Here is an 18421-nt window from a genome sequence, read left to right as displayed (position 1 = left end):
GCATATGAATTCTTAAAACATAGAAAATATTCTTAAAACAAAGAAAAAAAACAATGCGAGAGCATAACACATAAAACACATATACACATAGATTTTCATTGGATCTTAAAACGATCCCAAAACCGGGACTACTAGCGTGATTTTTCATTATGTTCCTTTCAATGTGACAATACATATTTATACATGCCAAAACATCCAATACCATGGACTGAAAACCATCGTGTCCGAAACCATGCATGAAAATCATGCACAAAATTATAGGTAGGTCTGCCTAACCTAATATAGGGTCCAATTTTTGTTTTCTCAGGGTGCCTCAGACCCCATAGAGGGGGGGCTACCCGCGGGGGCTGTCGCCCCCTTTTGACCCCACCACCCCTCTCTAACTGCGCAATTGGCGCAATGTCTAACCCTCCGGTTAACTACGTGAGCTAGCTGTGGAAAGAATATAACACAACCTACAAAAAAGAAATAAAAAAAATACAGAAAAAAACATTTAAAAAAATAACAAAAATACATATTTAAAAAACATTAGAAAATAGAAAAAAAATATACAGAAAAAAACATTTAAAAAAATAACATAAATACATATTTAAAAAACATTAGAAAATAGAAAAAAATATAAAAAAAAATACAATTGTGCAAAGGGGGCCCTCTAACTCTCCGGTTAACTATGTGGGCCTATTGGTTTTTTGTTTTTCTAGGGTGCCTCAAACCTTGTAGAAGGGGGCTAGCTGCCCCTCTCAAACCCCCTAGACAGGGGGGGTTGCCGCCCCCCTGTGACCCCCTCGTTGCGTAACTGGTGCAATGTCTAGTTGTGGAAAGAATATAACACAACCTATAAAAAAAAACATAAAAATGATATTAAAAAACAATTTAAAAAATAACAAAAATACATATTTAAAAAAAAATTAGGAAATAGAAAAAAAAAATACAATTGTGCAAAGGGGGGCCCTCTAACCCTCCAGTTAACTATGTGGGCTAGTCGTGGAAAGAATATAACACAACCTACAAAAAAAACATTTAAAAAAATAATAAAAATATATATTTAAAAAAACATTAGGAAATAAAAAAAAAAATAAAAAAAAAAATAAAAAAAAAAACAAAACAAAAAAAAAAACAAAAAAAACAAACAAACAAACAAACATGTGTGCAAAGGGTGGCCCTAAAAAAAAACAAAAAAAACAAAAAAAAAACAAACAAACAAACAAACATTTGTGCAAAGGGTGGCCCTCTAACCCTCTTGTTAACCACGTGGGCTAGTCATGGAAAGAATATAACACAACCTACAAGAAAATAAAAAATAACAAATCAAAGGTAAAAATGATATTTAAAAAACATTTTAAAAAATAAAAAAATACATATTTAAATCAAAGGTAAAAATGATATTTAAAAAACATTTTAAAAAATAAAAAAATACATATTTAAAAACATTGAAAAAAAATACAATACAATTGTGCAAAGCGGGGCCCTCTAACTTTCTGGTTAACTACGAACTTTAAAATATACAAAATAAAAAAAATCAAAGGTAAAAATGATATCTAATTTTTTTTTAAAAAAATAACAAAAATACATATTTAAAAAACATTAGGAAATAGAAAAAATAAAAATAAAAAATAAAAAAATGCAATTGTGCGGGGGCCCTCTAACCCTTCGGTCTAGTCGTGGAAAGAATATAACACAACCTTAAAAAAAAATAACAAAATACATATTTAAAAAAACAAAAAAATTTAAAAAAAATACAAAAAAAAACAAAGGTAAAAAATGATATCTAAAAAACCATCAAAAAAATAACAAAAACACATATTTAAAAAAATTAAATTAAAAATAAATAAATAAATAAATAAATAATCATAGGTAAAAAATGATATCTAGAAAACCATTTTAACAAAGAACAAAAATACATATTAAAAAAAAAAGAAAAAAAAATGATATAATTTTTTTTTTTTAAAATAACAAAAATACATATTTAAAAAAATTAGGAAATAAAGAAAAAAATTATAGAAAAAACATATATATATATATATATATGTATATATATGGTAAAACATGATATCTAAAAACATTTAAAAAAATAACAAAAGAGTATTTTAAAAAATACATATTTAAAAAAACATTTGGACAAAAAAACAATACTTAAAAACATATTTAAAAAAATGACAAAAAATAATTTAAAAACACATTTAAAAATAAATAAATAAATAAATGATATATAAAAATCATTTAAAAAAATTAACAAAAAGTGTATTTTAAAAAAGTGTATTTTATAAAATACATATTTAAAAAACAAGGGACAAAAGACACTAGGTAAAAAAAATATAAAATAAAAATCAAAGGTAATATTTAAAAAAAAAAACATTAGGAAATAGGAAAAATATAAAAAGAAAAGGGGCAAAATATTAAAAAAAAGGAAAATCAAAGGTAGAAAATGATATCTAAAAAACATTTAAAAATACAACAAAAAGATATTTTAAAAAATACATATTTAAAAAACAGGGGACAAAATATATAAAACAATCAAAGGTAAAAAATGATATCTAAAAAACATTTTAAAAGATACATATTTATAAAACATTATAAATAGAAAAAAAATATAAAAAAAAGAGAGACAAAATATAAAAATTTTATGTGTTTTAAAATATACATATTTAAAAAACAAGGGACAAAATATAAAATAAAATAAAATAAATTAATTAATTAATTAAAAAAAAATCAGAGGTAAAAAATGGTGTCTAAAAAACATTTTAAAAAATGCATATTTAAAAAACATTAAAAAAAGGATAAAAAATGATATCTAAAAAAACATTTAAAAAAAACAAAAAGAGTATTTTAAAAATACATATTTAAAAAACAAGGGACAAAATATATTGAAAAATCAAAGGTAAAAAATGATATCTAAAAAACATTTAAAATAATAGCAAAAACAGTATTTTAAAAAATACATATTTAAAAAACAAGGGACAAAATATATAAAAAAACAAAGGTAAAAAATGATATTAAAAAAAAAGAGACAAAATATAAACTTTTTATGTATTTTAAAAAATACATATTTTTATGATAAGTAAGAGACGAACCTTACAAGAAACTGCACCTGCTCTGAGAGAATGTCCCAGCCAGCTGGACAGAAACCCAAAAGAAGCCCAAAGAAACCCTAGAATTCATCGACCGAGGCTCACAAAAGCCTACAAGTATCCCACTGAGGGACCGCTTTACAACCAACAAACGGATCCGAAGAAAGCTATAGGTTAAGATCACTAAACGATTTCGGGTCCGGATCTCTCGAGCAACAAGCACGGACCAAACCCCGTCGTTGATTGCTCAACACCGATCCAACGACCATCGTGGATATTAGGCAGACGAGAAGCGTGGGGGTTAACCATCCGATGAAGGCGGTTTTCTCCCACCTCTCGCCGCAACGTGTCACACAATGAGTGGAATCGGAGGCACATTACAAAAAACCAGATACCATTCTTATCCCACCCGATATACCAATTGTGTTTTGCATCCGAAATTTCTCGAAAAACTAGAGTGCTCTGTTGCCAAGCGATGACCGTCAAACCATTCTCGCAGACATTTCTGAGCCTTCCACCTAGATTCTCCATCAAATACCCATTGTGCCGAATGTAAACAGGAAAACAGATTTATGGTGCTGCCTGATTCGTTACCTTTGTCATTCAACCTAAAGTGATCAGAGTGTTGGAGAGCAGCCAAAACCAAAAATTGTAGACGATTTAGGTGACCCCATCCTCCCGCCTATCTCATGAATCCCTTTGATCAGTTCTGTTCATCCATAGTTCCATATCTTTAGTTGCCAGATGGAAACAATCCTCTCGCAGTTTTCTGGTAGGTAACAACTCCCAAGCATGCCGAGAATCCCTGTCCCTATTGGTCACTCCTTCGTTGGCCAACCGTTCCGCTAACATATTTGCTTTCCTTTTCACATGAACAAATCTTATCATTTTAAGGGTTTAAGTGAGAGTGGATACGGTAAAAAAACATGCAGTAGCTTCCAATGCTTTGACACTTATCTGGCGAAGTTCCATTGTGTATTTTCTTGGCTACTCTAATGACCAATTCCGAATCTTCTTCAGTGATAGCATTCTGTAAATTTGCCTCCACCAGGATCTTCAAGCATTGCTCTAACGCCAAGAGTTCAGCCATGTTATTGGTACCCTTCCCTAAGTGGCCATGGAAGATGTATTTTGTTTTCCCATGATGATCTCTTATGGCACCTCCAAAGCCAGCTACCCATGGATTGCCCTTGGAAGCTCCATCAATGTTTACCTTGAAGAAATCCTGTGGAGGGGGATTCCAACTACTGGCCCCTATATTTATTGTTCTCACTCCCTTTATTATTCCTTGAGGACTGATGGACTGGAGTCCAAAATTAAGTATGATGATGATGTTGATGATGATGATGGTTAACGTCCACTGAGACCAAACTTTGGTCTATCGGACCTAAAGAAACAAATTATTTAGTTTGATTTAAGATTTTATTCCTATGCTCAAAAAGCTTGGAGAGAAACCTCCCGAGCTCACTGTAATTTTCACAATGTAAAATGCTAGGAAGGTCAGTATTGCAACTAAGATTTTGAAACTGAGATATAATATTCTCCTCTTGAGGCAGAGGAGGATCCTTAGGAAGTGACCTCAATAGGCCTTTTACTGTGTCTTTAAGGTGTTTTAGAATTTGATCGATTAAGTGTTGGGGCTCGCTAGCTTTGTCTTTGAAGATCCACTTGTGCTCTTTCCAAACATTCCAAATGATAAAGCCTAGTACCAACATCCAGGCTTTGTTAATGATCTCATTCCCTGAGAAGTTCTTCCTCCAATTTTTCAAAGTGTTGGAGATACTGAGATTGTCCCTGTCGGTTTGTCTGAAGATTGAGGCCACCTAGTTCCATACCTTAGCAGAAAAAGGGCAGAGGTCGAGAAGGTGTTCAATCGTTTCCTCATGTAAGCCACAGAGGTGACATTTGGAACGGCCAATGAAGCCTTCCTTTAGGAGGTTTTCCCAAGTTAGGATCTTTCTTTGATGCACTAGCTAGATGAATAACTTTATTTTCATCCAGTGAGGAGTTTGCCAAAGCTCCTTCCAGACTTGATCAATATTCTCAAAGTTAAATCATGTGACTGCCTGTTTTTCCTCTTTGAAGTTAAATTTACCTTCATTATTCTTCCCCCATCTTAATTGGTAAGTTGAGGAGGAAACCAAAATCTATCTATGCTCTAAGTTTCGGATAAGAGCATCTGCGTTGGCCTTCAAAGGACTCTCATCACTGTAACTTAGATCCTTTCATTTCCTCCATTTTTCATTATTCCTTCCCTGGTCCCAGAAATATTTTACCAATAACAAACCTTTGTTATTTGTGTCTCTCTTGAGGGCTGCCAGGTCATTCCTATGCAAGATGGGTTCCTGTTGCCAACTATCCTCCCAAAATCAAGCACGGTCCCCTGCTCGAACTTCCCAGAAACTATGTTGCTGAACAATGCTTTCATTCTCCCAAGAAAGGTTCCAAATGTGTGAGCCCTTGATTTGTCCTAACATTCTAATATGATCCTTCTCATTCCAATGCTTGGCATGCTTTTGTTTCCAAATCTTAGCCCAGGGGGCATTCGATTCCTTGATCCATCTCCACCAAAGCTTAGCTCCCAAAACTTTGCTGAGAGTCTCCGGATCAAGCAGCCCCAAGCCACCATGGCTTTTGGGCTTGCAGTTCTTGTCCCAGGCAACTAAAGCCCACTTCTTTTTCTCTTCCCCTTTGCCCCACAAAAAGTCCCTTTGTATGTTCCTTATCTACTGCTTAATACCTTTAGGAGCAGGGAGAGCTGCAAACATGAAAATGGGAATGGCTTGCAAGACTGCCCGTGTGAGCACAAGTTGCCCTGCTAAGTTTAAAGATCTGCATGTCCACTTTCTGATCTTGTCCTGAAGTTTATTTAAAATTTGTTCCCATATCTTCTTTGTTATGAAACCAGCTCACAAAAAGATAGAAAAGATATATCAACGCCTTAGAATTTAGCCTCTTCGAGGGGGCAACCTCCTTTACATTACATAAATGAATAATTCTTGGATGATTCAAATGAAAAAACCTCCTTTCTATATATAGGAGTCTAAGGAGTCACAATATAACCCAACTGACCTAACAATAATAATATAAAGCCATAAAAATAACAATAGAGGGATTCTATGGGGCACAGTAATAACAATATGGGGATAATAGGGGCACAACAATATTAATAAGGGATGCAACTACAATATTAATGGGGTAATCACTAGTATTATAGGGACCCAACATGCCCCTCTCCTTCAAAAAAGTGTTGTCCTCAATGCTTGAGTAGTTTTGGATGCTTCTGTATAAATTCTCATCCTCCCATGTGGAATCTTCAGCGGATAAGTTCTTCCACTTGATAAGATACTCCGAAAGTGATTGATTTCGTAGCTGTCGAGTTCTTGTTTCTGTGACTGCTTCTGGTTCCAATATAATTTTTCCTTCCTCGTCAAATTCTGGCAATATTGTTTGAACTGGGATCTTGTCGCCTATAACCTTCTTTAAACATGAAACATGGAAAACTGGGTGCAATCGAGAAGCTGCAGGAAGCTCCAATTTGTATGCCATAGTACTAATCTTTTGCAACACCTTGCACGGACCATAATACTTTGGTGATAATTTATTATCCTTCTTAGCTTTCTTGAGGGACATTTTCTTATATGGTTGTAGCCGTAAGAATACCCAATCACCTACATCAAAACTTCTTTCGCTGCGATGTTGATTTGCCTGTTGTTTCATTCTATTCTGTGCCAACACGAGGTTATCCTTTAAGAGTTGGAGGAATTTTTGTTGATGTTCGATGTGATGTTCCATTGCTTGAACCTTAGAATTTTCTCTTAAATATGATGTGATGGATGGTGGCTGATATCCATAAAGTGCCATAAATGGGGTCATTTTTGTTGCTGTATGGAAGGAAGTGTTATACCACCATTCAGCCAGAGGCAACCATTTGACCCATTGTGTCTGTTTATCAGATACAGAGCAACGAAGATATCCTTCCAAACATTTGTTTACTATCCAACTTGCTCCAATAGTTGTAGCACCCTGTCAACATGTTCAACATGATCCTTCCAAGACTTTCTATAGATTAGTATATCATCAAAAAATACTAACACAAATTTTCTAAGGAATGGTTTGAAAATGGAATTCATCAAACCTTGAAATGTTGAAGGTGCATTGGTAAGGCCAAAAGTAATGACCAAAAATTCATAATGACCCTCATGAGTTCTAAATGTTGTTTTCGAAATGTCTTCAGTCTTCATTATGATTTGATGATATCCTGAACGAAGATCCAACTTGGTGAAGTAAATTGATCCATGCAATTCATCTAGTAATTCATCAAAGACAGGAATGGGAAACTTATCTTTAATAGTGAGCTTATTTAGCTCCCTATAATCCACACACATGCACCATGATCCATCATTCTTGTGCACTAATACTACTGGAGCAGAGAAAGAACTTTGACTTGGTTGAATTATACCAGCCTCTAGCATTTCTGCAACCATACGTTCAATTTCACTCTTTTGGGCATAGGGATATCTATACGGCCTGATGTTTGGAGGAGCACTCCCTGGAATTAGATGAATAGCATGATCATGATCATGAATAGGTGGGAGACCTTTGGGAGTCTCAAATACCTTGGAATGATTTTTCAATACTTTTTGGAGATCTGGAGAAATAGATGATTCCAATGTGGAAACATCTAGCGAACATAATTGTGCAATTACACCCCTTTGTTCATTTTTTAGAAGCTTTGTCATACCGTTAGAGATAATTATCTTTCCTCGTTTCCCTGCAATACCCCTTAATTCAACTTCCTTTCCTTCCACAGAAAATTTCATGAAAAGTTCTTGAAAATTAAAAGCTATTGTACCCAAGGATTGTAGCCATTGAACTCCTAGTACAACATCAACACCTCCCATTGGAATGGAAAGCATTGGGCTAGTCAATACGTATTCTCCCATCAATAGCTTGATATTATGGCACTTTCCAAAGCAATTTATTGTTCCTCCATTTGCTACCATCACTTGACACTCTGGTGCTGGATATAAGAAGCAATTCAATTCTTTTGCTACCTTACAATCAAAAAAATTGTGGGTACTTCCTGAATCAATCAACACTATTACCTTTTTCTTCTTGATTTTTCCTTCTATCTTGATGGTTTGAGGAGTGGTAATTCCAGCCAATGCATTACAAGATATGGTCGGATTCATTTCTTCTTTATCTAGGCTTTGTTCCTGGATTATATCCTCTTCTTTTGACCTTTCTTGCTCCTTTTCTTCTTCCTCTTCGCAATCTATATAGAAAAATTTCTTCTCAGCACACTTATGACCTTTAGTGTATTTGCTATCACAACTGTAACAAAGCCCTTTTGCTCTTTTTTCTTCCAATTGTTGTGGTGTCAACCTTATAGGCCGTGGAAGACTAGGGGCAACAACACTTCCATCCTTATAGTTGTGAGTGGTATACTTCCTGGTTGCCATAATTTTGCTTTCCATTTTTCTTGCTAACCTGAATGCCTTCTCTAATGAATCAAGTTCCCAAAGGTGAACATCATGTTGGATATTATCCTTTAAAGACCCTATGAACACATCAATCCTATGCTCCTCTGGAATATTTTTTACCCTTATGTTCAATTTTTGGAACTCCTCAATGTGCTCCATTATTGAACCCTTTTGTTTGAGACTTATCAATTGGCTAAAAAAAGTGTTGCTTTTTGTATCCTCATAATGTGCTGTCAATTATTCCGTAAAAATTGTCCAAGTGATAATTTGTTTACGAGAGCAAAGCCATTGATACCACACAAACTGATTTGGTTCCAAATATAAAGTTGCAATACGTACCTTTTGTGTGTTTTGCACATTATTGAGATCAAAAAATTGCTCCATCTGTAATATCCATGTTGCAGGATCCTTGCCATCAAACTTCCTCATATTGATTTTTGGAATATGGTGGGTCTTTGATACCACATTAGAGTTTATGAAATCATGATTAGCATTTCTTTTGTTCGCATCATGAGTTTCCTTTACAACGTTTTCACCATTAGTAAGTATTTCTTGTAGAAAATTTGTCAAATCTGTCTTCAAATCTGCCATGTCTGTCTTCAAATCTATCTTCAAATTGTCCATCTTAGCTTCCATGCCCTTTATCTTAGATTCCACGCCATTTATCTTAGCTTCTGTTAACTTTTGTGAGCGTGACATTTGTTGCACTTGTTCTTGTAATTCTGATATATCATGTAGCATTTCTTCCTCTTCTTCATGATTCATGCTAGGGCTTTCAAGTTGCTTGCTAGGTGTTTGCATTTTCTTTCCTTGGGGAATTCATTACTAATAATAATGCTATACTATGCCCTTTGAATTCTTTCAAAATAAAATTTCAAACCAATCTTAAGCAAAAATTTAAAGGAATCTACACACCTTTTTTCACTTTATAAGAGATAGGTATTTCCTCTGATGTATCTCTGTACTTTCAGATCATCCAGTTCTGAAATTGCGACCTGCAGTAGCCGTCTGTGTCCTCTTTCCAATGCCACCAATATGATCCAAATTGGATTCTCCAAGGAAGAGTTATGCAAAATCTCCCACAGTGACCTTATTATAGACTAGTTCAGTAGAGCAAACTTGTACGATGTGCCACGAGTCACTGTTTTGACCTTTGGCTCTGAAAAATATATAAAAGAAACTGCAATCCGTCCTCTTTATGTACCTTCTTACGAAATTTCAATCGGATGCTCAGAGAGAAAGTTATGACGATTTTCCCTAGGTCACCTGTTTGGAATGAAATTCAGGAGTCTGCAAGAAGACCAACTTCCTCAGATCATATCTCCGCAAATACAGCGCGAATAGCTTTGAAATTTGGACCTGAGATTCAGCGTGATTTCTTCTCAAATGGTTTTTTTTAGCTTCTAAAATGTCGCAGAAAAAAATTATAGCGAAAATGCCACGATGACCTGTTTGGAGCAGCGAAACCCTAGAATCCAAAGCTCTAATACCAAATGTTATGAAACCAACTCTCAAAAAGATAGAAAAGATAGATCAACGCCTTAGAATTCAGCCTCTTCGAGGGGGAAACCTCCTTTACATTAAATAAATGAATAATTCTTGGATGATTCAAATGAAAAAACCTCCTTTCTATATATAGGAGTCTAAGGAGTCACAATATAACCCAAATGACCTAACAATAATAATATAAAGCCATAGAAATAACAATAGAGGGATTCTATGGGGCACAGTAATAACAATATGGGGATAATAGGGGCACAACAATATTAATAAGAGATGCAACTACAATATTAATGGGGTAATCACTAGTATTATAGGGACCCAACATTCTTCCTTAGAGGTTTGTCAATTAGAGGAATGCCAAGATATTTGGAAGGTAACTGTTCCCTTTGAAAACCAAGAATCCTAGTAATGTTTCTTTGTATAGCAATATTAGTATTAAAGAAAAAAACTTTGGAATTTTTAAGGCTTACCTATGTACCTGCTGCCATAGCAAAGTCGTTTAGGATATTTTTGATTGCTCTTGCTTCAATAACTGTGGGTATGCCCTGCAACATAGTATCGTCCACAAATTGTTGATGAGTGTTAGCCTCTCCATTCGGGGTGAGCTTGATAACTTGAATTCGACCTTCAACATTTTCCATTTTGATTTCCCTACCTAGCCCTTCCATCATGAGGATGAAGAGGAAAGGTGAGAGCAGATCTCTTTGTCTGAGCCCTTTGGAAGGTGTGAAGGTACTTGAAGGAGCTCCATTAAGCAGAATGGAAAAACTGGTCATGGTAACTAGTGCCATAACCCATCTTATCTAGTTTTGGTTAAAGCCATGGGCTTTTAGAATGGATCTGATATAAGACCAGTTGAGTTTTTCATGGGCTTTGGCAAGGTCATACCTACTTGATTGTTGCATTTGAGAGAGTGTACAACCTCATGTGCTTGGATGATGTTGTTGAGAATTTGTCTTCCTTCCACATAGCCTGTTTGCTCTTCCGAGATGAGGGAGGGTAGCAGGGGTTTGAGTCTATTGGCTATCAATTTGGGGATGATTTTATACACCACATTACATAAGGCTATGGGTCGAAATCCTTCCAGAGTCATAGCATTTTCCTTTTTGGGGATTAAATCTATGAAGGAAGCGTTCAGTGCTTTCAGAACCTTTTTGGATTTTCTCGAGTCTTCCACAACCTTGAGGATGTCTTGTTTGATTGTTTCCTATCAGGATTTGAAGAAGTCTACATTGAATCCATCTGGGCCTGGTGCTTTTCCACTTTGCATTTCCTTAATCACCTCACTGACCTCCTCTTCTGAGACTGGCTTGTTGAGATTGTGGTTGTCCTCTCTGGTAACCAACTTAGGAATATACTGGGTGAACTGATCAATGAACCTAGATTTGTCCTCCATTGGCTCCTTTGCAATATTGAAGAAGTGTTGCATTAGACTCAATTCCATGTCTTTGTGAGAGACAAGCTCAATACCCTGAGAATCTTTGATCTTTGTGATTCTATTGTGCCCTGTGGGCCATAGTGGATTTGTGGAAGAACTTTGTATTTCTTTCTCCCTCTTTGATTCATTGAATCCTAGATTTCTGTCTCCAGAAAATTTCCTCTTGTAAGCATCGATCCCCCCATTCTTCTCACAAAGACTTAGTTATTTTTTACCTCCCTTCATTGAAGCCCTTTGTGATATTGATTTGATTGATTTCCTGGAGTTAAACTCAGTTTCTGCTGAGTTTCTATTCTGACTTTGAGGATATCACCAAATTCCTTTTTGTTCCAATCTTTAAGTTTGGATTTAATATGTTTCAATCTCTGCTGGAGCATGAACATTTTAGTACCTTGAATATTCAAATTCTCTTTCCACCATTTATCAATGTTACTGGTGAATTCGGGGTGTGAGAGCCAGGCATTTTCGAATCTGAAGGGCTTGTTTCTCGGAGTGCCCATAAAGGTAGCTTCTAGCTGAAATTCTTTCCACCATTTATCAATGTTACTGGTGAATTCGGGGTGTGAGAGCCATGCATTTTCGAATATGAAGGGCTTGTTTCTTGGAGTGCCCATAAAGGTAGCTTCTAGCTGAACTAGCCAGTGATTTGAACATCCAAAGGGCAGAATGGAAGCTATGATGGCTAGTCCTGTGAGGAGGAGATCCTCAAAAACAATAAATCTATCAAGTTTGGAAGCCACTTGAGAAGCCCCTCCCCTTTTATTGTTCCAAGTGAAGGTTCCATTTATTGTCTCAGTGTCCACTAGTCCCATGTTCATAATGAAATCTTGGAAGGCTTCAGAGTCTCTGCCTAGCTGTCTAGTGCCTCCTTTTTTTTTCTGAAAGAGATTTTATCATATTGAAATCACCTGCAACTATCCAAGGCATATTGGGATGTCTTGCTCTTAAACCTTCCAGGGAGGTAAGAAGCTTGAGTTTATCTGCTTGCTTTTGAGGTCCATAAACATTTGTTATCATGTATGTCTCCTTATCAATGATAGGATTACACACCAAAGATAGATAGTTCCAAATTTCTGTAGATCCCACAACGTAAGAATCCCACCTGTCGAGTTATTTGCCTTAACCTCTAAATACTCATACTTGATTAACCATTTATTATGAATTTCTCTTATTTTTTCCATTGCACATTTAGTCTCCTGAATAAAGACCATGTCTTTTCTTCTTAGATTCCTTTGTTTCCTTCTACTACCTATACCTCTAATATTCCAGGTTGTGAGCTTCATTAAGAAAGGTTAGTAAAGGAATAGCTGGTAAGATCTTTCATCTTACTTGAGTTAATCAGTAGTTTTCCACATTCATTTAGCAGTTCATTCTGTCTTTTCCTTCCTAAGTTCTTTGGAGATTGTGCCTGTGAGTTCTCCATCATTTTGATCCCACTTGGCTCCTAGATTTTGTGGTTTCTTTTGACACCAGTTCCCTTCGATTGTGCCCTCCATAGAAAGCATTGTTGAACTCGATCATAATCTTCTCTTGGCAAGGAGTCCACTCCTTTGTTCATTCCTTGTTCCAGAAATATTTCTAGATCTAGATTTTCCCTGTCTAGAATCTCCTGTAGTTCATGGTCCTTCGTTCCTACCTCACTTGGAGTTATCTCATGATCCTTACTGATCTCCATGCAGCTTGGTAGATCCTCCTTCTGGTGGTTGTTTACTATGATATCCTCCATTTCAACTTCCGTGTCCTGCTCCTTAGATATGTTCTCCCTGTCCTGGACTATCTCCACATTCTCCTCTACTTCCTCTAGGATTTTGAAGCTGTTGTGTCTTGTGTATCTGTCTTCACTGATCTTCTTGTGTGGATGTTTACCCTCTTTCCCTTTGCCCCCAACCTTGGTGAAACCCTCGTGATCTCTATCCAAAGAGGTTTTCCCATTGCCTTCCATATTGTTTATTGGGCAGTCTCTGAATAGATGGTCGTGTTCATGACATTTGCGACACTTGAATGGTATGTGCTCATAGTCCACCGTTTCCAACCATTCTTCATCATATACATCTAAGATTATTGGTTTCAGAAGGGCTCCAGATAGATCCATTTCCACACATATTCGGGCGAAGGAGGTAAGGGTTGACTCTGATATCTTTAGAAAATGCCCCAGCTTGTTGCTTCTGGTTTTCAAAGGTTTTGGTTGCCAGTAATCAAGAGGTAATGAGTATAGTCTGATCCAAACCGGTATAGATGTAAATGTTTCACATGTTGGGACAAAGTTCATCATCCATGGCCGCATGTAGAGTCCTGCCGCAGCATAGAAATAAGGCCCCCCTTTGAACACTCTGTCTTTTTCCTCCAGGCTCGCGAACACCACCGTGCAGAAGCCCTTAGAACCTAGATGTAAATGTATTTCTCCCTTTGGCTTCCAATGGTTCCTAATCCGGATATGTAATGCCCTCTCCGTTGGCCATAACCCCATGAACTTGCAAATGATCGCATGTTCTTTCATATGGTTCCTATGTGCTTGAATTGCTGGATCACTCAATATGACCCAGGGAATGATGCTCGATTTGGGTTTACAAACACCCGTAGTTCTCGTGGAAATCATTTTTTTGCTGCCGCCTCCCTTCTCCTTTTCTTTACTTGTTTCCTATTGATTCCCTTCCTGATCCTGGAATTTGTTTCTTCCAACTGTCTCCTTGCCTCTTGCTTCTGAAATATTTTCGTACGGTTTTTTGAAATGCTTCCCTCTTGCATCCTTGCCTCCCTCTGTGACTGCTTGACTGTAGGAGGGAGTGGTGCTCCCCCTGCGCATCCCGCCATGGAGTCCTAATGCAAAACCCTAGCGCCAACTTCAATCCTCGCTCAAGTTGCAGACCCTATTCCCTCTTGCATCCTTGCCTCCCTCTATGACTGCTTGACTGTAGGAGGGAGTGGTGCTCCCCCTGCGCATCCCGCCATGGAGTCCTAATGCAAAACCCTAGCGCCAACTTCAATCCTCGCTCAAGTTGCAGACCCTATGCTCTCGCTCCGGTAATATTTTCCCTTGGTTCTAAAAAATACATATTTAAAAAACAAGGGACAAAATATATAAAAAAATCAAAGGTAAAAAATGATATCTAAAAAACATTTAAAAAAATAACAAAAAGAGTATTTTAAAAAATACATATTTAAAAAACAAGGGACAAAAAAAATAAAAAATTCAAAGGTAAAAAATGATATCTAAAAAACATTTAAAAAAATAACAAAAAGAGTATTTTCAAAAATACATATTTAAAAAACAAGGAACAAAATATTAAAAAAAACTAAAAAAATAAAATAAAATCGTCAAGGTAAAAAATGATATCTAAAAAACATTTTAAAAAATAACAAAAAGAGTATTTCGATATCTAAAAAACATTTAAAAAAATAACAAAAAGAGTATTTTCAAAAATACATATCTAAAAAACAAGGGACAAAATATTAAAAAAAAAATAAAAATCATCAAAGGTAAAAAATGATATCTAAAAAACATTTAAAAAAATAACAAAAAGAGTATTTTCAAAAATACATATTTAAAAAACAAGGGACAAAATATTAAAAAAAAAATAAAAATATAAATAAAAATCATCAAAGGTAAAAAATGATATCTAAAAAACATTTAAAAAAATAACAAAAAGAGTATTTTAAAAAATACATATTTAAACGACACCTCATCATTTCATACAATTTCTAATTTATTATATTTTTCTTTTAATTCAAAATAAAACCCATGTTGCAAATCATTAAAACCCATGATGCAAGTGTTGTAAGCTTACTTACAAGCTTCCTATTTATTTATTTAATTTATTATATTATTTTTTTCTTTTAATTCAAAATAAAACCCATGTTTCTAATCGTAGTCAAAACCCATGTTGTAAGGTTAGTCAAAACTCATGTTGTAAGGTTACTTACGAGCTTCCTATTTATTTTTTTATTCACACCTCATCTTTTCCATGTAAATTCAAGGGATAAAATATATAAAAAAAATTAAAGGTAAAAATTGGTATCTAAAACACATTTTAAAAAATAACAAATAAATTAGGAAATAGAAAAAAATCAAGAGACAAAATATTAAAAAAAATACAAACAAATATATATATATATATATATATATATATATATATATATATATATTAGAAAATAGAAAAAATTAGTAAAAAACAAGAGACAAAATATATATTAAAAAATACAAAATCAAAGGTAAAAAATGGAGTTGTCTATAATGCGAATTTTTGGAGATTCTGGTGATGGAATCCGGCAAAAGATTGAGGTTAAATCTTGATTTGTATTATTTAAAATGGTTTTTTAACTGCATATTTGGATTCAGCACCCTGAAAAACCCCTAGGACGCTTTGATTGTGCAGAAACTAGCTATCAAACTTGCGATTCCAATAAATTGCTGTCGTATAATCCCACCGGAAAAGCTTCCAAAAAAAACCCCTAGGACACTTTGATTGAGTAGAAACTAGCTATCAAACTTGCGATTCCAATAAATTGCTGCCGTATAATCCCACCGGAAAAGCTTCCAAAAAGTCTTATTACTGCGTAAAAATTGATATTTAAAAAACATTAGGAAATTGCTGCTGTATAATCCCGCTGGAAAAGCTTCCAAAAAAAACCCCTAGGACGCTTTGATTGAGTAGAAACTAGCTATCAAACTTGCGATTCCAATAAATTGCTGCCGTATAATCCCACCGGAAAAGCTTCCAAAAAGTCTCATTATAGACAACTGCGTAAAAAATGATATTTAAAAAACATTAGGAAATAGAAAATAATTATAAAAACGATATCTAAAAACACATTTAAAAAAATAACAAAAATACATATTTAAAAAAACATTAGGAAATAGAAAAAAATATTTAAAAAAAAAAATCAAAGGTAAAACCCCTAGGATGCTTTGATTGTGCAGAAACTAGCTATCAGATTCCAATAAATTGCTGCCGTATAATCCCACCGGAAAAGCTTCCAAAAAAACCCCTAGGACGCTTTGATTGAGTAGAAACTAGCTATCAAACTTGCGATTCCAATAAATTGCTGCCGTATCCGGAAAAGCTTCCAAAAAAACCCCTAGGACGCTTTGATTGAGTAGAAACTAGCTATCAAACTTGCCATTCCAATAAATTGCTGCCGTATAATCCCACCGGAAAAGCTTCCAAAAAGTCTCATTACAGACAACTGCGTAAAAAATGATATTTAACAAACATTAGGAAATTGCTGCTGTATAATCCCACCGGAAAAGCTTCCAAAAAAAACCCCTAGGACACTTTGATTGAGTAGAAACTAGCTATCAAACTTGCGATTCCAATAAATTGCTACCGTATAATCCCACCGGAAAAGCTTCCAAAAAGTCTCATTATAGACAACTGCGTGAAAAATGATATTTAAAAAACATTAGGAAATAGAAAATAATTATAAAAACGATATCTAAAAACACATTTAAAAAAATAACAAAAATACATATTATAAAAAAAAAATTAGGAAATAGAAAAAATTATTAAAAAAAAAAAAATCAAAGGTAAAAAATGATAAATAACAAATATACATATTTAAAAAAACATTAGGAAATAGAAAAAATTATAAAAAGAAATATTGAGAAAAAATACAAAATAAAAAACCGGAAAAGCTTCCAAAAAGTGTCAGTATAATCCCACCGGAAAAGCTTCCAAAAAAAACCCTTAGGATGCTTTGATTGAGTAGAAACTAGCTATCAAACTTGCGATTCCAATAAATTGTTGCCGTATAATCCCACCGGAAAAGCTTCCAAAAAGTCTCATTATAGACAACTGCGTAAAAAAATGATATTTAAAAAACATTAGGAAATAGAAAATAATTATAAAAACGATATCTAAAAACACATTTAAAAAAATAACAAAAATACATATTTAAAAAAAAACATTAGGAAATAGAAAAAATTATTTAAAAAAAAAATCAAAGGTAAAAACCGATAAATAACAAATATACATATTTAAAAAGACATTAGGAAATAGAAAAAATTATAAAAAAAAATATTGAGAAAAAATACAAAAAAAGCTTCCAAAAAAAACCCCTAGGATGCTTTGATTGAGTAGAAACTAGCTATCAAACTTGCGATTCCAATAAATTGTTGCCGTATAATCCCACTGGAAAAGCTTCCAAAAAGTCTCTATCAAACTTGCGATTCCAATAAATTGTTGCCGTATAATCCCACCGGAAAAGCTTCCAAAAAGTCTCATTATAGACAACTGCGTAAAAAAAAATGATATTTAAAAAACATTAGGAAATAGAAAATAATTATAAAAACGATATCTAAAAACACATTTAAAAAAATAACAAAAATACATATTTAAAAAAAAAACATTAGGAAATAGAAAAAATTATTTAAAAAAAAATCAAAGGTAAAAACCGATAAATAACAAATATACATATTTAAAAAGACATTAGGAAATAGAAAAAATTATAAAAAAAAAAATTGAGAAAAAATACAAAAAGCTTCCAAAAAGTCTCATTATAGACAACTGCGTAAAAAGATGATATTTAAAAAACATTAGGAAATAGAAAATAATTATAAAAACGATATCTAAAAACACATTTAAAAAATAACGAAAATACATATTTAAAAAAAAACATTAGGAAATAGAAAAAATTATTTAAAAAAAAAAATCAAAGGTAAAAAACGATAAATAACAAATATACATATTTAAAAAAACATTAGGAAATAGAAAAAATTATAAAAAAAAATATTGAGAAAAAATATACATATTTAAAAAAAAATTAGGAAATAGAAAAAATTATAAAAAAAAATATTGAGAAAAAATACAAAATAAAAAACCAGAAAAGCTTCCAAAAAGAACCAGAAAAGCTTATACATATTTAAAAAAACATTAGGAAATAGAAAAAATTATAAAAAAAAATATTGAGAAAAAATATACATATTTAAA

This window comes from Pinus tabuliformis, chromosome Q (genome assembly GCF_031772625.1).
Source record: "Pinus tabuliformis cultivar Carrire ecotype Pingquan chromosome Q, CPIR1, whole genome shotgun sequence".
NCBI lineage: Eukaryota > Viridiplantae > Streptophyta > Pinopsida > Pinales > Pinaceae > Pinus > Pinus tabuliformis.
Note: the sequence above shows the minus strand (reverse complement) of the source record.